Source organism: Halichoerus grypus, chromosome 1 (assembly GCF_964656455.1).
Source record: "Halichoerus grypus chromosome 1, mHalGry1.hap1.1, whole genome shotgun sequence".
Taxonomy (NCBI): domain Eukaryota; kingdom Metazoa; phylum Chordata; class Mammalia; order Carnivora; family Phocidae; genus Halichoerus; species Halichoerus grypus.
Window position 1 is genome coordinate 119,691,910 of NC_135712.1, and position 18,059 is coordinate 119,709,968.

An 18,059-nucleotide genomic window follows, 5' to 3' on the forward strand; every position below is an offset into this window, starting at 1 on the left:
ATTTTTCATAACAGAGTTTTTAAAAAAATCTACCATGAAATTTTCCTATCTTGCATTTTATGAAGATTCATTTTGGAAGCTTCCTTTCTTCTGTATAAATATGTGTAAAAGTATGGTGACTAACATAACATAATAAAATTTAAAAAATATATGTGTAAAGAACAAGGGCCTTGAATGCTGTCCACTGTGGTAGGGTGGTTTGGAAGACTTAACTGACCCTCCCAACTCTTTGTAGGCCATCCTAATGAGGGCCCTTGTTTTCTGGAAGGAAACAGTGTCTAGAATTCCAGGCAGAAACTGATGCTTTGTGGTGATGGGTATTGAGGACGGCACGTTCTGCATGGAGCACTGGGTGTTATGCACAAACAATGAATCATGGAACACTATATCTAAAACTAATGATGTAATGTATGGGGATTAACATAACAATAAAAAAATTAAAAATAAATAAATAAATAAAAATAAAAATTAAAAAAAAAAAAAAAAAGAAAAGAAACTGATGCTTTGAGTAGTGCTCCTGCAGGGGGACAGGGAGGGACATGGGATGCTAGGAGAACTGAGGGTAGGACTCCCGCTCTGGCCCATGTGTCAGGAAGGCTATCCTCTGTGATGACAGGCAGTGGGCTTCTGGTCTGCAGGGTCTAGGCTAAGGACTCGGACATAATTCTGGGCTTACTTTGCCAATGGGAAGAAAGCCCTTCTTGATCAAATCTGCCTCTTTCTTGGAGAATTCTAGCAGGCTCTGGGGAAAATTCCTAGGATTGGCTCTCAGGAGAAAGCACATGTTAAAGACAATGCTAGTCATCTAGGGGAACCTCTCTCCAGGGCAGAAATGGGCCTGGTCACTTATTACTCAGAGAATCTGTCTGGAAGGTGTGTTTCTCAGGGTGGGAATGTATATAAAGGAAGTAGAACAAGTAGGAACTTTAAAGATCAGATCTGATACTATGAGGCAACCTCAAATGCCTGCCATATACATGGCTATCTGAAAAGGAAGAGGAGACCCCTGCTGGTCTTTCCCACAGAAGTGGCCATGCTCTGTAGGTCCTCTACAGGTAAAATCAGGCTCTCCACTGTGGTCTCCACAGATGAGCAGGGGGTGATTTTGCACTGAAGGAGATTAGACCCAAGAATTGCCAATTCTTATGTCACTGAACATGACCTCTGCTCAAAGGGAGCCCTATGTGCTACAAGGCAGCAAACTGACCCACAGCAGCCCTCTCTGAGAGTGGTACAGATGCCAGGGAACAAGGGGAAAGCACGTGCTTGTCCCAGGATACAAAAGGTGCACGGCCAGGGTTCTTTGAGAGCTGCTATCGCTCAGTCTTCAGCAAGCTGAAGCCCAGGGTGCCTGAGGGTCCAAGGAAAGTGCATCCCATACTGCTTCACGTTCCTGGGTGATACACCTGCATTGTAGAAGGAGCCTAACACAGATTAGATACTCAGTAAAGTTTGTCCAAGGAAGACTAAGAAATCAGCCTGATGTAGATGCCACGAGTTGGCCAACAAACTTTACACTGTGCTGAAAAGGGAAGAAGATACAAAAGCTGAGTAGCTTAGGAGAAATGCATGCGTTCTATCCTTCCATGGGGGACCACACAGCTAGAAGGGAAGGAACAGAGGTTATTATGCAGTTACTAGTTATTACTAAAATTACCAAAATGTGTGTTAGGTGCTAGCCCTTTAAATGTTTGGCTTGAGCATTTGGGGCTGTCTTAGAATATGATGTCTTCATTCCAGGAACTGTGTTTGTACTCAGGGCATTAGCCTTGATAAAAGCCTGTGGTTCCACCAGGTCTGTCATGGCATAGTTATTAACAGGCACATGAATGCACTTTGTCAATAACTTTCATAAAACAGTTCAAGTCAAAGAGAGCAGAGTATTTAAATAAACTCAAAATAGATTAAAGACCTAAATGTGAGACATGAAACCATTAAACTCCTAGAAGAAAACACAGGCAGTAATTTCTTTGACATCAGCCTCAGCAACATTCTTCTAGATATGTCTCCTCAGGCAAGGGAAACAAAAGCAAAAATAAACTACTGGGACTACACCAAAATAAAAAGCTCTTGCACAAAAAGGAAACTATCAACAAAATGAAAAGGCAACCTACAGAACGGGAGAAGATATCTGCAAATGATACATCTGATAGGGGTTAATATAAAAATATATAAAGAATTTATAGGGGCGGAGCAAGATGGCGGAGGAGTAGGAGACTTGGATTTCGTCTGGTCTCAGGAATTCAGCTGGATAGGGATCAAACCATTCTGAACACCTACAAACTCAACAGGAGATCGAAGAAAAGAATAGCAACAACTCTCTGAACAGAAAAGCGACCACTTTTTGGAAGGTAGGACGTGCGGAGAAGTGAATCCGAGGTGATATTCGGGAGGATAGACGGCGGGGGAGGGGGACTCTGTCGGCCGCTTCTGGCAAGTGACAGAGCCATGGAGCACAAAATCGGAACTTCTAGAAGTCAGCTCTGCTGAGGGACGTCGCTCCAGTGGCTAAGCGGGGGGTGGAACCCTCGTGGGACAGTGTGGTCTCAGGACCCTCAGGGTCACAGGAAGACCAGGGGTGCCTGAGTGCGGCAGAGCTCCCAGGTATCGGAGCGGGGAAGCCGGCTGCAGAGACGGAGCCCAGGCGCGGGCTCTCAGCTCGGGGTTGCCATAAACCGTGATCCCCGGCACAGTCAGGCCACTGCTCCTCCAGCAGGGACCCAACAAGCGGCAGATCCGGGGACACTCACCTTCTCCCCCCGGGAGGAGAGGCGCGGGAGCACACCGCAGGGGTCTGCTGGGTTTGGAGACTCTGCGCGGGGTCGGGTGCCAGAGATAGAAACGCTCGGTCACAGGCCGGGTGAGCACGGAGTGCAGCCGGAAACTGGGGAGAGGGGAGTGACTGACGGCTTTTCTCTGGGGGCTCACTGAGGAGCGGGGCCCCGAGTTCTCGGCTCCTCAGAGGCGGAGATTGGGAGGCCGCCATTTTCACTCTCCGCCTCCAAAGCTGTACGGAAAGCTTTCAGGGGACAAAAGCTCCCGAGAGCAAACCCGAGCAGATTACTTAGCCCGGACTGGGCAAGGGCGGGGCAATTCCGCCTCCGGCAAAGACATTTGGGAACCACGGCAACAGGCCCCTCCCCCAGAAGATCAGCGAGAACAGCCAGACAAGACCAAGTTTACCGATCAATGAGAACGGCAGAACTCCAGCGCTAGGGGAATACTGCGCATAGAATCCATGGCTTTTTTACCATGATTCTGTAGTCTTTCAAAGTTACTTTTTTTTTTTAACTGTCTTTTTTTTTTTTAATTTTTCTTTTTCCCTTTCTCAACCAACATCTTATCAATCTCTTTTTTAAAAAACATTTTTATTTTTCATTTTTAGAGTCATATTCTATCCCTTCATAGTAGTTACCCGTATTTTGGGCATATATATATAAGTTGTTCTCTCTTTAAAATTTTGAGATAGTTTCTTCTCACAGATCAAAATATACCCTAAATCTCTAGTGTATGGTTTTTTTCTACTCCCCTGCCTGATCACATTCTCTCCCTTTTTTTTCTTTTTTTTTTAAATCCTCTTCTTTCTTTTTTCAAACAACTTCTTATCAATTCCTTTTATAAAATTTTTTATAATTTCCATCTTTACAGTCATATTCCATCCCTTCATCATATCAACCCTTATTTTTGTACATATATAAGTTTTTCTTTCTTTAAAATTTTGGGAGGCATGTTCTTCTAACAGACCAAAATACACCCAAAATCTAGTGTGTGGCACTGATCTATATACCAGCCTGATCATATTTGATCATATTCTCTTTTTTTTTTTGTTTTGTTCTGTTTTTCTTTGTTTTTATCTTTATCTTTTTCTTTTTTTCTCTTTTTCTTTTTTCTCTCTTTCCCTTTCTTTTCCCACTGCTTCAGGTATTTTCTGATTTGTTTAGAGTATATTTTCTGGGGACGTTGTTACCCTGTTAGCATTTTGTTCTCTCATTCATCTCTTCTCCTCTGGAGAAAATGACAAGACGGAAAAAATCACCTCAACAAAAAGAACAAGAGGTAGTACCGACTGCCAGGGACCTACTCAATACGGACATTAGTACGATGTCAGATCTAGAGTTCAGAATCATCACTTTAAAGATACTAGCTGGGCTTGAAAAAAGCATGGAAGTTATTAGAAAAACCCTTTCTGGAGAAGTAAAAGAACTAAAATCTAACCAAGTAGAAATCAAAAAGGCTATTAATGAGGTGCAATCAAATATGGGGGCGCTAACTGCTAGGATAAATGAGGCAGAAGAAAGAATCAGTGAGATAGAAGACCAAATGATGGAAAATAAAGAAGCTGAGAAAAAGAGAGATAAACAACTACTGGATCACGAGGGCAGAATTCGAGAGATAAGTGATACCATAAGATGAAACAACATTAGAATAATTGGGATCCCAGAAGATGAAGAAAGAGAGAGAGGGGCAGAAGGTATAATGGAGCAAATTATAGCAGAGAACTTCCCTAATTTGGGGAAGGAAACAGGCATCAAAATCCAGGAAGCACAGAGAACCCCTCTCAAAATCAACAAAACTAGGTCAACACCCCGACATCTAATAGTAAAACTTACGAGTCTCAGAGACAAAGAGAAAATCCTGAAAGCAGCTCGGGACAAGAGATCTGTAACCTACAAGGGTAGAAACATTAGATTGGCAACAGACCTATCCACAGAGACCTGGAAGGCCAGAAAGGACTGGCAGGATATATTCAGAGCACTAAATGAGAAAAATATGCAACCAAGAATACTATATCCAGCTAGGCTGTCATTGAAAATAGAAGGAGAGATAAAAAGCTTCCAGGACAAACAAAAACTAAAGGAATTTGCAAACACAAAACCAGCCCTACAAGAAATATTGAAAGGGATCCTCTAAGCAAAGAGAGAGCCTAAAAGCAACATAGACCAGAAAGGAACACAGACAATATACAGTAACAGTCACCTTACAGGCAATACAATGGTACTAAATTCCTATCTTTCAATAGTTACCCTGAATGTAAATGGGCTAAATGCCCCAATCAAAAGACACAGGCTATCAGATTGGATTAAAAAACAAGACCCATCGATATGCTGTCTGCAAGAGACTCATTTTAGACCCAAAGACACCCCCAGATTGAAAGTGAGGGGGTGGAAAACCATTTACCATGCTAATGGACACCAAAAGAAAGCTGGGGTGGCAATCCTTATATCAGACAAATTAGATTTTAAACTAAAGACTGTAATAAGAGATGAGGAAGGATACTATATCCTACTTAAAGGGTCTGTCCAACAAGAAGATCTAACAGTTGTAAATATCTATGCCCCTAACATGGGAGCAGCCAATTATATAAGGCAATTAATAACAAAAGCAAAGAAACACATTGACAAAAATACAATAATAGTGGGGGACTTTAACACCCCCCTCACTGAAATGGACAGATCGTCTAAGCAAAAGATCAACAAGGAAATAAAGACTTTAAATGACACACTGGACCAAATGGACTTCACAGACATATTCAGAACATTCCATCCCAAAGCAACAGAATACACATTCTTCTCTAGTGCCCATGGAACATTCTCCAGAATCGATCACATCCTAGGTCATAAATCAGGTCTCAACCGGTACCAAAAGATTGGGATCATTCCCTGCCTATTTTCTGACCACAATGCTTTGAAACTAGAACTCAATCACAAGAGGAAAGTCAGAAAGAACTCAAATACATGGAAGCTAAAGAGCATCCTACTAAAGACTGAATGGGTCAACCAGGAAATTAAAGAAGAATTTAAAAAATTCATGGAAACCAATGAAAATGAAAACACAACTATTCAAAATCTTTGGGATGCAGCAAAGGCAGTCCTAAGAGGAAAGTATATAGCAATACAAGCCTTTCTCAAGAAACAAGAAAGGTCTCTAGCACACAACCTAACCCTACACCTAAAGGAGCTGGAGAAAGAACAGCAAATAAAGCCTAAACCCAGCAGGAGAAGAGAAATAATAAAGATCAGAGCAGAAATCAATGAAATAGAAACTAAAAGAACAGTAGAACAGATCAACAAAACTAGGAGCTGGTTCTTTGAAAGAATTAACAAGATTGATAAACCCCTGGCCAGACTTATCAAAAAGAAAAGAGAAATGACCCAAATCAACAAAATCGTGAATGAAAGAGGAGGGATCACAACCAACACCAAAGAAATACAAACAATTATAAGAACATATTATGAGCAACTCTATGCCAGCAAATTAGATAACCTGGAAGAAATGGATGCATTCCTAGAGATGTATCAACTACCAAAACTGAACCAGGAAGAAATAGAAAACCTGAACAGACCTATAACCACTAAGGAAATTGAAGCAGTCATCAAAAATCTCCCAAAAAACAAAAGCCCAGGGCCAGATGGCTTCCCAGGGGAATTCTACCAAACATTTAAAGAAGAATTAATACCTATTCTTCTGAAACTGTTCCAAAAAATAGAAATGGAAGGAAAACCTCCAAACTCGGTCTATGAGGCCACCATTACCTTGATCCCCAAACCAGACAAAGACCCCATCAAAAAGGAGAATTACAGACCAATATCCCTGATGAACATGGATGCAAAAATTCTCACCAAAATACTAGCCAATAGGTTACAACAGTACATTAAAAGGATTATTCACCACGACCAAGTGGGATTTATCCCTGGGCTGGAAGGTTGGTTCAACATCTGCAAATCAATCAACGTGATACAATACATTAACAAAAGAAAGAACAAGAACCATATGATCCTCTCAATAGATGCAGAAAAAGCATTTGACAAAGTACAGCATCCTTTCTTGATCAAAACTCTTCAGAGTATAGGCACAGAGGGTACATACCTCAATATCATAAAAGCCATCTATGAAAAACCTACAGTGAATATCATTCTCAATGGGGAAAAACTGAGAGCTTTCCCCCTAAGGTCAGGAACACGGCAGGGATGTCCGCTATCACCACTGCTATTCAACATAGTATTAGAAGTCCTAGCCACAGCAATCAGACAACAAAAAGAAATAAAAGGCGTCCAAATCGGCAAAGAAGAAGTGAAACTCTCACTCTTTGCAGATGATATGATACTTTATGTGGAAAACCCCAAAGACTCCACCCCAAAACTGTTAGAACTCATACAGGAATTCAGTAAAGTGGCAGGATATAAAATCAATGCACAGAAGTCAGTGGCATTCCTATACACCAACAACAAGACAGAAGAAAGAGAAATTAAGGAGTCGATCCCATTTACAATTGCACCCAAAACCATAAGATACCTAGGAATAAATCTAACCAAAGAGGCAAAGGATCTGTACTCAGAAAACTATAAAATACTCATGAAAGAAATTGAGGAAGACACAAAGAAATGGAAAAACATTCCATGCTCATGGATTGGAAGAACAAATATTGTGAAGATGTCAATGCTACCTAGAGCAATCTACACATTCAATGCAATCCCCATCAAAATACCATCCACTTTTTTCAAAGAAATGGAACAAATAATCCTAAAATTTGTATGGAACCAGAAAAGACCCCGCATAGCCAGAGGAATGTTGAAAAAGAAAAGCAAAGCTGGCGGCATCACAATTCCGGACTTCCAGCTCTACTACAAAGCTGTCATCATCAAGACAGTATGGTACTGGCACAAAAACAGACACATAGATCAATGGAACAGAATAGAGAGCCCAGAAATGGACCCTCAACTATATGGTCAACTAATCTTTGACAAAGCAGGAAAGAATGTCCAATGGAAAAAAGACAGTCTCTTCAACAAATGGTGTTGGGAAAATTGGACAGCCACATGCAGAAGAATGAAACTGCACCATTTCCTTACACCACACACAAAAATAGACTCCAAATGGTTGAAAGACCTAAATGTGAGACAGGAGTCCATCAAAATCATAAAGGAGAACACAGGCAGCAACCTCTTCGACCTCAGCCGCAGCAACTTCTTCCTAGAAACATCGCCAAAGGCAAGGGAAGCAAGGGCAAAAATGAACTACTGGGACTTCATCAAGATAAAAAGCTTTTGCAAAGCAAAGGAAACAGTCAACAAAACCAAAAGACAACCGACAGAATGGGAGAAGATAATTTGCAAATGACATATCAGATAAAGGGCTAGTATCCAAAATCTATAAAGAACTTATCAAACTCAACACCCATAGAACAAAGAATCCAATCAAGAAATGGGCAGAAGACATGAACAGACATTTTTCCAAAGAAGACATCCAAATGGCCAACAGACACATGAAAAAGTGTTCAACATCGCTCGGCATCAGGGAAATCCAAATCAAAACCTCAATGAGATACCACCTCACACCAGTCACAATGGCTAAAATTAACAAGTCAGGAAATGACAGATGTTGGCAGGGATGCGGAGAAAGGGGAACCCTCCTACACTGTTGGTGGGAATGCAAGCTGGTGCAACCACTCTGGAAAACAGTATGGAGGTTCCTCAAAAAGTTGAAGATAGAGCTACCATACGATCCAGCAATTGCACTACTGGGTATTTACCCCAAAGATACAAAAGTAGGGATCCGAAAGGGTACGTGCACCCCAATGTTTATAGCAGCAATGTCCACAATAGCCAAACTGTGGAAAGAGCCAAGATGTCCATCGACAGATGAATGGATAAAGAAGATGTGGTATATATATACAATGGAATATTATGCAGCCATCAAAAGGAATGAGATCTTGCCATTTGCAAGGACATGGATGGAACTGGAGGGTATTATGCTGAGCGAAATAAGTCAAACAGAGAAAGACATGTATCATATGACCTCACTGATATGAGGAATTCTTAATCTCAGGAAACAAACTAAGGGTTGCTGGAGTGGGGGGTGGGGTGGGAGGGATGGGGTGACTGGGTGATAGACACTGGGGAGGGTATGTGCTCTGGTAGGCGCTGTGAATTGTGCAAGACTGTTGAATCTCAGAACTGTACCTCTGAAACAAATAATGCAATATATGTTAAGAAAAAAAAAAAAAGAAGATAGCAGGAGGGGAAGAATGAAGGGGGGGAAATCGGAGGGGTAGATGAACCAGGAGAGACGATGGACTCTGAAAAACAAACTGAGGGTTCTAGAGGGGAGGGGGCTGGGAGGATGGGTTAGCCTGTTGATGGGTATTGAGGAGGGCACATTCTGCATGGAGCACTGGGTGTTATGCACAAACAATGAATCATGGAACACTACATCTAAAACTAATGATGTAATGTATGGGGATTAACATAACAATAAAAAAATTTAAAAAAAAAAGAATTTATAGAACTCAACACCAAAAACACAAATAATCTGATTAAAAATGGGCAGAAGACCTGTTTTCCAAACAAGACACACAGATGACCAACAGACACATGAAAAGATGCTCAACATCACTAATCATCAAGGCAATGCAAAACCACAGTGAGATATTAGCTTATACCTGTCAGAATAGCTAGAATCAAAAAGACAAGAAATAACAAGTGTTCATGAGGATGTGGAGAAAAAGGAACTCTTGTACACTGATGGTGGAAATGTCAATTGCTGCAGCACTATGGAAATATGGAGGTTCCTCAAAAAATTAAAAATAGAACTACCATGTGATCCAGTAATTCCATTACTGGATATTTACCCAAAGAAAACAAAAACACCAATTCACAAAGATATATGTACCCCTATGTTTATTGCAGCACTATTTACAACAGCCAAAATATGGAAGCAACCTAAGTGTCCATTGATAGTGATGGATAAAGGAGATGTGATACACACACACACACACACACACACACACACACACACACACAGGAATACTACTCAGCCATAAAAAAGAATGAGATCTTGCCATTTGCCACAACATGGATGGACCTAGAGAGTATTATGCTAAGTGAAATAAGTCAGAGAGAGAAAGACAAATACCATATAATTTCACTTATATGTGGAATCTAAAAAACAAAAAAAAAGTAAATAAACTAATAAACAAAAAGCAAAAACAGACCCATAAATACAGAGAACAAACAGCTGGTTGTCAGAGGGGAGAGAGGTGTGGGATGGGCAAAATAGGTGAAGAGGAACAGCAGATACAGACTTCCAGTTACAGAATAAATAAGTCATGGGAATAAAAGGTAGAGCATAGGGAATATAGTCAAGGATACTGTAATAATGTATGATGGCAGATGGTAGCTTCACTTGTGGGGAGCATAGCATAAAGTATACAGCTGTTGAATCACTATGTTGTACACCTGAAATTAATAGAACATTGTGTGTCAGCTATAATTCAATTTTAAAAACAGAGTATGTAAAGATAATACATCTTAAGAGGAGGAATTTAAAGAAATAAGCCTCTGGATAAACTTGGTACTTATCTTAACTGCTATTAGTCACTGCTTAACCGAAACCTGGAAATACCTCGAGACTTGAACAGAACACTTCTTTCTAAGCCACCTCAAGTCCTTGTCCTGGGATAAGATTCCTTCCTTGTTACCACTAGAAATTCAGGTTTCCCGTTTTGTCTTCTGTTGCAGCAACAGTTACTCTTTTTATCCTACCTGGATTCGGGCTTTTTCTCAATATGAACAGCTACTCTTTCTGGGGTAAATCAATGAGTAGTTGGAATGAGCTAGAAGTATTACATTTTGCACCACTGTCAAATGTAAGTCAGCCCAAAGAACTCTATCACACTTCCTCTCAGCTGGGCATTGCTTAGTTGGCAACAAAGAAAGAATCCTAGGTGTTCTCTGATATTTAGGCTAGGAACAGAAAGAACTTTCTTCTACTGGCAGTTCTCACTTGGAGAAGAACAATGATCTTCAAGTGTGGGGGGTACACTTCCCTTTCTCTAGTGCTCCTAGCCTACTGCTCCGTGAAGAAGAGGGCAGGTGGGAGGGACTGTCTTTGAAAGAATCCAGATCATCCTTTGAAAGGTGCCGTTTGACCCTTATCACTGTAGGAGTCAGCATGGGGGAAAGGTATCCTTACTGACCACATGATAGTGAACTGTACAAGTTGGCAATATTCTGATTAAAGCAGTACAATTCCTTCCATTCGGTTAAATTTACCAGCCTTTAATGTGAACAAGCATCTCCTTGTTCCCTGATAAGAACAAGGAGAAGATAAAGTTCTAGTCAACTTTCGCAGCTCCCTTTACCTTCTCCATCAATCACATCCCAGTGCTCTGGAAATCAGAATCCCGCAGTTTATTTAGTTACTGCCAGGTATTGTTCTCTACCGTTGCATGACCTTGGTATTTTTGAGTCCTTTCTTCATGGGTTTATCCTCTCTCCCCAACTAGTCCGAAAACTCCTGGAGAGCCCAACTGGGACTGAGTACACAGTAGGTGCTCTATAAATGCCTGTCACATTGGATATGATCCTCTAGGACTCCAGCAAGGCCATGGAAAATAATACCTCTCCCTTGGAAAATCACTTTGTATTTTATTTCTGACAACCTAGACATGGCTGAGCATACTATCTGGCTTAGACTTAATTTGATATATTGTGACTCAAATTCTGAGATCACAGAACACTCTTCCCTCAAAAGGACCCTGAAAAAACCTACCCATGCTGCTGATGGAAAGATAAATGCATAATCTCTAAACGATGCCACCGGCTGTGGCCTATGACAATGGAATTGGAAGCACTATGGCTGGTACGGAGGTTGAGAAAAAATTGTAGATGGAGGCTTCCTATCTCCTCTGAAAGCTCCCTGTGGAGGGTGTGGCTGCCTCTTCTCCACTCATAGTAGGGACAGTTGTGCATCCTTCATTCAGTTCTGCAGTAGAGGGTGCAGAAGACAGTACGAAGGCCATGCAGAAGATAGCAATCCCTGGTTTGGCCAAAGGCACAGACTAGGATCTTTTCCAAAGGAGGTATCTCCAGGTGTCCCATCCAGCTGCTGGAACCCCACAGACTAACCTAAACAGATGCCTGGGCACTGTGAGCATGGTCAGGCCCAGAGAGGTCTGCCTTCAAAGGACTAGGAAATAATAATGCTAGCTGCCAACTTTAATTGAGTTGCTATTCTCTTCTAGAGAATGAACTACATGATTGTCATGTTTTATTTGAAATGTTCCCAACAAAAAGAGGTATTAATGTCCCTATTTGACAGGTGAGGAAACTGAGGGCCAGAAAGATCAATTTATCACACAGTAAGTTTTGGACCTAAGTATTGGACCCCAACTTGACTCCAATGCTCTTCCAACTACTGCTCATTTTGTAACTATTCTGCACATTAATTCTTGGTTTATTGCATATGCCGTTCCGAATACCACAGAGTTCTCTCTCCAAGGCACTTCCACCACCATTTGGGTGGCTGAGGTTAGGTTACTGTTCCCCAACTTTTAGTAGCAGTATCATTAAGAACATGAAATAACAAAGGAGTTATGTGGGGCATGGGAAGTCAATGGCTTCCAATTGAATTCTTGTTGTCCATACGAGGAAATTACCTCTTGCTTACAAGCAATCTTGCTAGGCAACCCACAGTAAGATTTTTAAAGTTTCTACTTAGACTCAGAGGCAAAATCAATATGTGTCTCTATCTGCCCACTGCCCTGCCTTTCCAAGGGCCTGAAAAAAAGAAGGCTGCTTAGTCATTACAGAGACTGGTCTGGCTTAAAGTGAGGACCTGCAAAAAAGCAACAACTATGGAAGGCTTGGGTTGCCTGAAATGATGCCTGAACATAAAAGGCTTCTTGTCCCCAAATCATGGACCATTGGTCCTAGATGATCCCTAGAAGATCAGGCTAGGCTCCTTGGTATAACCTCTGTTTGGGAATGCAGGCTCCATCTATATCTCCTTCTTAGAGAACATGTTCCTAAAACAGTCCCTACCAAGGAGGCAGCAGACCAGATGACTGTGACCCCCCTAGTCACGAATGATTGTCCCAAGGGTGGGCAGCTGTCTATAGGAAGCCCACTGACTAGGCAGCAACCTCTGCATGACATGTGTGTTCTGGCTTGAAATGAGGAATTGGAAAAGTAGTTTCTCTCATTAAGAATTTGAACTAAGAAGGCCTCAGGGAAAATAACAGGAAGCTGGGGACTCTGGATATTAAGGACACTGTAGACCCAGAGTATGGTAGAGACCATCCAGGTTTACCAAGTATCCGTGTACTCTCCTACATGTCCCATCCTCCCTCACAATGGGGTTAGAGCTGCACTAACTAGTTCTGACCAGTGGACTATTAGCAGAACAGAGTAGTGTCACATATGGGCCAATGCAGTTAAAAGCAGGAGCACTTTTTCTATCATTCTGTCCCCTTCCTTGGCCACATCTTCCAGATGGCACAGCTGTTAGATAGAACGAGCCTGAATCCCTAAACTATCCCCTAGGAGAGAGTACACATACACTGGCAATACACTGCAGTAGCTTAGCAGATGCAGTGATGACCCATATTAATGCTAGTATTACTACTACTGCTTGGTGACTGACTGATAAAATGTCAACCAAGCTTAGTCTGTAGCCAGCATGAAGCAATGCATCCACTGGGGAGGGCAGGAGACAGAAATTCACACTGAACTAATGAGTACTTACTATATATCAGGAACACAGCCTCATTTGATCCTTATAAAAAAATTTTTTTTTAATTTTATTTAGTTATTTCAGAGAGAGAGAGTGAGCACGAGCAGGGGAAGGGACAGAGAGAAGCAGACTCACTGCTGAGCAGGGAGCCTGACAAGGGGCTCGATCCCAGGACCCCGGGATCATGACCTGAGCCGAAGGCAGCTGCTTAACCAACTGAGCCACCCAGGCACCCCAATCCTTATAAAAATCTTAATATTGAAGTAGATATTAGCCATCATATTTATTTATTTGAGAGAGAGAAAGGGAGAGGGGCAGAGAGAGAGAGAATCTCAAGCAGACTCTGCTGAGCACAGAGCCCAATGCAGAGCTCAATCTCATGACCCTGAGATCATGACCTGACCCAAAACCAAGAGTTGGATGCTTAACCAACTAAGCCACCCAGGCTCCCCAGTCACCCCATTTTACAAATGAAAAACCTACATAGTGGTTAAAGGACATGTGACTGATAGTCCCCAGCATCAGGAGTAAAACCCAGGTTACACCCCTGCACATCTGCTGCTCTCTTCCTAACAGGTTCCTATATAACCTTGCCTTTCCCTTTGCCATCCACAAGGACCTGCAGTGATACATCCTGACCACAAGGGGCATCACCAAAGCTATAGTAAAGACTGTCTTGGCATTCTCTCTAGGAGCATCAGGGAGATAAGATAAGAGCAGAAGGGAAATCATAATCACACATGCCATCAGAAAGCGTCACTTTGGGGTTTATGGTAGTTGTGAGACAACTCACCACTCTATGGACACCTGATGGCCAACAATGCCTCTCACATCTTGTTAGACAGAATGTGAGCCTCACAACCCACCTCCGCTATGCATGTGCATGAAATTATTACCTGCCCACAGAGAAGAATGTGTGTGTCCCCCCACACTCAGTCTGGAACCTTAGTGGCATACTGGGCTGTGTGGGAGGCTGGGTAAACCGAAGTATATTTAAGAAAGAGACGGAAGGGAAAACCTTCAGTAACTGCAAATTTGTATTTTCCTATCACAAGGTCATGTCTTAAAGAGAATTTAAGAGAATCTTATAATTTCCAGTTTTTCCCTTCTAGCTTTAGAGTTTAAAAGTGAATACCAAAAGCAACATTTTAAATCATTTTCTTTTGCTTAAGAATGAGGTGTCGACCTTGATCACTGCCTGAAGTTAATAAGTGCAGAATGCGGTGCATTGCCTTAGGGTCACAGATGGTAATTTTAATACCTTGGTACAGTCCACAGATAGCTAAGGGAGGAACCACCTCCACATCACGTGAAGGGTGGAGAGAAATAACAGAAAAAGGCCCCATGCCAAGTCAAGAAGGGAAATGAGTTCACAGCAAAGGATGAGAGGAGACCTCTGGACAAAAAAAGAGAGCTAGGATTTTCCAAAAACGAATTCATGAAAGTTGCACAGTTAGGAAAAAAAATGTGATTTACAGAGGCTTGTGATATGGATGGGATTCTAGAAAGAGGTATTCAGCATGTATATGCAAGCATGTGTTTCTATGGGAGACAGGAAAGAAAACACTTTGTATCACCTCCCAGGAGGAGAGGAAAGGAAGAAAAGAAAAAATCCAACACTGCCAGCCTTTAGACAGGTCTCTGCAAGAGACCTTACAGTCTCCTTACAGGGTGACCCAGAGCTTGGCCAACAGCAACTGACCCAGTCTCCTAAATCCACCTTTGGCTCCTGTGTTCATCTTACCCCTTAATCTACAACTGCCGTTTTCTTTAGGGTTGGTAAATAGATTTAATCTTCTCCACCAGCTCTAAGTGAACCTGCATTACATTGAGAAAAATTTCATGGGAGAAATGCATCCAGCTAAAAACGTGCATCTCTCCTTCTCCCTTGCCGACAGGGATGGCTGCGGGACTCAGCTCTTGTCAATGAGGTGGAAGCAGCAGTTTGGTGGGTGCAGTGGGTTGGACAGAGTGATCCTCAAAGATATGTCCCCATCCAGGACCCTTTGAATGTGACCTTATTTGGAAAAAGTCTCTTTGAAGATGTAACTGAATTAATGATCTAGAGATGAGACAGCCTGGATTATCCAGGTGGGCCCTAAATCCAATGACAAGTGTCCTTATTGAAGACACACCAAGGGCAGATACACAGAGAAGAGGAGAAGGCCAGAGATTAGAGTGACACAGCCACAAGCCAAGGAACACTTGGAGCCACCATAAACTAAAAGAGGCAAAATAGGATTGCTCCTTAGAGCCTTCAGAGGGACCTCAGCCCTACTGACACTTTGATTTCAGGCTTCTAGCCTCTAAGCTGTGGGAGAATAAATTCTATTGTTTTAAGCTACCAAGTTCACAGTAATTTGTTACAGCAGCCCTAGTAAAACTAATACAGAGAGACTTCCTGGAGAGCTCCTTAAAAGCTGGCGGCCACCCTTTCACCCTTTTGTTCATTAAATCTGCCCCAAGAGAAAAAGTTGCTATTGGATAAGATTGTCTAGGTCGTGTGTGGATCAGCAGATTCTTGTGTCCTTCTCTGGACTGTGGCATTTGGCACGCCCCTCACTTGGCTAACCGTCCCAATATGTGATTCTCATCACCTCGGATGTCCACATATGATCTTACCTAGCTCTAAGTAGGGCTCAAACCCGTGGTTTAGTCCTGGGTTTATGATCTGGCCTGGAAAGTGTGTGCTCTTTTTTTTGTTGTTTTGCCATGGCAGTCCAGTGCATTTTGCCTCTTCCCCTGCTCCTGGGCTGGCACTTAAACTCCTAATGCTTTTGCATAAAATAATAATAATAATAATAATAATAATAATAATAATAATAATACTTTTAAGAACACAGAGTCTATAGCTCAGTAATACAGAGCCAAGGAATAAGATGTTTGGAAGCCAGATGGGAGGAGAACAGGGGAAGTTCATGTCTATTGTGAAAGAGTGAACTACATTCAGGGAGGATTGCATATTTTTGAGTATTCAGTAATTGCCTCCAAAGCCAGGGGAATGAATAAAATCTCCAGGAAAAAAAAATTTTACTGCCTTCAAAATAGTAAATATGCAATGTCTATACATTTCCAAACAAACATATTTTGATTAAGTCATTAATGTCACTTTATAGCTGTTTCTCCCTCTCCCTCAGTCTTGCTGAAGGATTTAACGTCAAGCAATTTAACAATGACAGCTGGTGAGAAATCAGCTTTGAGATTTCTCATTAAAAGTAATGCTGTGTTAGTAGCCAAATACTTGGAAATGTGAAATGTTAAAATTTAATGGTGTGGAAAAGGCTTATTCTAACTTTGCAGATTGTACCATCTTTGCGGAAGTTGGTAGAAAATATCAACTTGGATTGTGGAAGGCCCAGTGCAGTTGTAAAAACAATGGTAGTTTGCAGAAGGAGGCATCCAACAAGCTGCAAGACAATATAGCTTGCTTCGTGGGGTTCTAGAAACCTCGGCTTGGCTCTCGCACTTGCACAGAATAAAGTCTCTCATTGGTGTCTCCTTCTTTATCTGCACCCTCACCATTATTGGCCTTTAAGCTGAATAGGCAAATTTATTCCACTTATATTATCTTCCCAAAGCTGTTTTGGAATATTCTGTCCAATGTCTTATATCATTGCATTGTGCTAAGCATTTAGGAAATTCATTTCTCTGAGAGGAATAGCAGGAAATAAAGTTTCATTGTATTTTATTTAGATGGAGAACAAAAATAGGAGGACTCACATCCAATGTAATCAAAGCTGCCCATTTGCATTTTGGGAAAATAATTACATTCTTTATCTCCTGATCTTAAATCACTTCCTGAAAACTTCCAACACCTGTGACAATGAAAATGTACAACTACAACACATTATTCAATGGGTCCCATCTGTGGACTTTAATACCAGTGCTTTTCAGCCCTATAATTGCACTAAAGCTAAAGATAGTTGGGAGGAGGGGGTACATGTGGGCTCTCGGCCCACCCCTTCTATTTCTTTTGTAGAATTTGAAAGCACATGTGCAACTATGTATCTATTTGGATAATTTGTGTGGTTTTACCTAAATGTTTCACATTAGCATGCCTTATCTCCTCAACTTGATTGTAAGCTGCTCAAGGGCACAGACTAAGGACTGAAGAATATTAGCCGCTTTGATTATTATGATGACGATGGTTATCAAAAGAGAAATGGAGCCCCCACATAAGGCTAGGCAAAGAAATCCCTAAGCAGAAGAACAGAAAGTGCAAACCAGATGGTTGGTATAGCTCTCCAGTTTGAAGGTGGAGTGGTGAGAGGAAAGGACTGCTGGGTCTGGAGACAGGCAAGCCCAAGCCACATCCCCAGTGTTTCTACTTTGTAATCCTGCATAGGGCAACCCAAACCCTCTGAGGCTTGGTATCCTCATGTATAAAGTGCAGGTAATAACATAGTTGTTATTGTATCAGAAAAATACATTTCAAGTTCTTGGCACATTATAGGTCCTCAAAGTGTCTACTCATTTGAGGTGATAATCCTATAATATTATACCCAATATTGGGGCTGGAAGGAGTCAGAGAGCTCAGCTGGTACAAC

General features: G+C 41.7%; 1 protein-coding gene across 1 annotated transcript in view; it reads right to left on the reverse strand.

Moving 5' to 3' along the window:
• CLSTN2 (calsyntenin 2) overlaps window positions 1–18,059 on the reverse strand; it is a 610,129-nt gene that overhangs the window by 439,726 nt on the left and 152,344 nt on the right. The gene's annotated exons all lie outside the window — the stretch shown is intronic.